This window comes from Silene latifolia, chromosome 11, assembly GCF_048544455.1.
Source record: "Silene latifolia isolate original U9 population chromosome 11, ASM4854445v1, whole genome shotgun sequence".
In the NCBI taxonomy this organism is placed as follows: Eukaryota; Viridiplantae; Streptophyta; class Magnoliopsida; order Caryophyllales; family Caryophyllaceae; genus Silene; species Silene latifolia.
In genome coordinates, this window is record NC_133536.1 from 165,627,074 (window position 1) to 165,629,738 (window position 2,665).

The following is a 2,665-nucleotide window of genomic DNA, read 5'->3' on the forward strand; positions in this document are numbered from 1 at the left end:
TTGGAAAGCATTAACTTGTTCGGTTGTTCCCCTACACTCACTTGGGTCATGACCCAAAGTTCCACAATTCTCACATATCCCACATGGGATTGATGAGGATGCCGTCATGGCATTGACATGATGCTTCGATGATTTTGAGTTTTCCTCAAGTCTAGCCATAGCTTGTTCAAACTTCAAGTTGATTGTGTCAATGTGAGCACTAATTTGAGCACCCAATTGAGTAACGGAGTCCACTTCATGCTTTCCTCCTCTAGTAGCCTTGCGAGGTCTACTATATTGTGAGTTATGGACCGCCATTTCCTCAATCTTGTTCCATGTTTGATTGTCATCAACTTCGGTGAACATTCCATTTGATCCCATATTGAGAATGTTCCTAGAATCTTCATATAAACCATTCCAAAATTGTTGCACCAAAAACCATCCGCTAAGTCCATGGTGAGGACATGAGCGACAAATACCTTTAAACCGCTCCCAAGCTTCATACAAAGACTCTTCATCCCTTTGCTTAAAACCCGTAATTTGAGCTCTTAGCATGTTGGTCTTTTCCTGGGTAGAATTTTTGTAGAAAGTTAGAGCCAACTTCTTCCAAGAATCTATTCCAAGGGTGGCCTTATCAAGGCCCTTCAACCATTGCTTTGCGGTGCCGATTAAGGAAAAAGGAAATAAGACCCATCTAATTTGGTCTTGAGTCACGCCCGTTTGAGAGATAGCATCACAATAATCGCAAAAGGTTTCCATATGAGAATGAGGATCCTCACTAGGCATCCCCCCAAATTGGCTCCTCTCAACTAGTTGGATGAAGGCGGACTTGGCAATAAAATTTCCGGTGAGATGTTGCGGTGTAGGAGTACCATTTGGTAGATTATCCTCGGTGGGTATGGAGTGTGACGAGAATTTTGGCATTGTAGGTGGATTTTGTGGGGTATTGTGTAATGGGTTTTCTTCTCCTTCTATTGCGAAAGGATTGACAAACTCACTAGTGGGTTGAACAACTTCACCAAAACCTCTCAAATTCCTCCTAACAAGTCTCCTATTGTTCGTCAAGGTTCTTTCGATTTCACGGTCAAAAGGTAACAAATCACTTTGTAACCTTCTAGACATGCAAAATATCAAACAACTCAAAAACAATTAGAACAAACCTTGAGGAGTGTTACTTCCTCAAGGTGAAGAAAGACACAACTAATAACAATAAAAAGAAATCTAAATCAAACAAACACCGTCCCCAAACAACGCGCCATTTTTTGATCGGTCCGTTTCGTATTCACAAATAAATAGATGTGGTCGTTGGTCACGGTCGAATCAAAACACAATTTATAGCTTAACAAGCAACTCTACAATTAGTAAAGAGGCAAGTAAAGGTCGGATCCCAAGGGACAGGAGTTGAAATGAGATTTCTATTGTAACTAGCGGTGTCTAAGGGGTGTCACAAATTGGGTTGATGTAGAAGGTTACTAAACTAGAATAACAATGAAAATAAACAAGCAAGATGAATAAAAAGGGGTGTAAACAGTTGATTAAAGGCACTAGGATGTCATGGGATCATAGGGGAATCATGGGATATGATCATACAAACATGTTCTCAAATTATAAGCAAGCAATTATTGTTGTGATGGATTGAGTTGGGTTATATCTTACAATCCTAGGAAAGTTTGGGTCCCGGAGCCGAATCGATTAGATTGTACAACACCTACAAGTCGACTTAATCTTCCCTACTCAACAACATGCATGGTCTAATGAGACTCGAGTTGGGTTATGTCTTACAAGTCTCATTGAAAAGATAGGAGATGATAGTAAATGCAAGGATTCATAGGCTTAGCATTTCATCAAGTATAACATGTGCATGAGTTGAGATCAAAACAAGCAAGCAAATAAAGCATGAAAGCATATTAATTTAAGCATGAATCATTCCCCATGTTGGTTTCCCCTAATCACCCATTAACCCTAGCTAAGAGACTACTCACTCATTATCATGTTGATCATGCTAGCAAGGTTGTCAATCATACTAACAATATGAAACATGATGAATAAATGAAAGTAATTAACAATAATTAAAAAGGGATTAAGAGATTATACCTACTAATGATTCCAATAATAAAGCAAGAATAATAGAAGTACTTGAATGCTAGATTGAGAGGTTGTCAATCCCCCAATAATAACCCAAATAATCTTCAATTACCCAAAATAAAGGATGAACAAAAGAGAGATTAAAGAACTAAAAATTGGATTAAAACTTGATTAATACTTGATTACAATATTGAAGAGAGTTTTGATTGATATTAACTACACTAATTATTGATAAGAAGAACATGCTCCTCTAATTAGCCTAATGGGGTATTTATAGTGAAAATTAGGGAGGATGCATTAGGGTTAACTAAGGGCTAAACTAGTAATTACACTTTTTAAGTTGAGCCAGGAGGACCCGGTATTTTCTGAGAGAAGGGCTTCTCTTTTCGTAGCTTGAAGAAGGCAATCCGTCTTTGTGCGAAATCCGGCGGAATAAGGTCGGGACGGCCGGATTTGGGCGATGGAATCCGAGCGGATTCTGGGGAATCCGGACGGATTGTTGAGGGTGAATCCGAGCGGAATCTGGCACGGGACGCTCGGATTGTGCAGGACGGACGGATTGCTGGCAATCCGCTCGGATTGTCAGTCAGCATAGTAACTT

The 2,665-nt window shown here is 39.6% G+C and overlaps 1 non-coding gene across 1 annotated transcript; it reads left to right on the top strand.

Annotated features, from left to right (window-relative positions):
- The first annotated feature begins 427 nt into the window (after window positions 1–427).
- On the top strand, window positions 428–534 carry LOC141616619 (small nucleolar RNA R71). Its single transcript, XR_012530953.1, has one exon. It is a non-coding gene; the product is annotated as a small nucleolar RNA R71 (small nucleolar RNA).
- The last annotated feature ends 2,131 nt before the right edge of the window (window positions 535–2,665 follow it).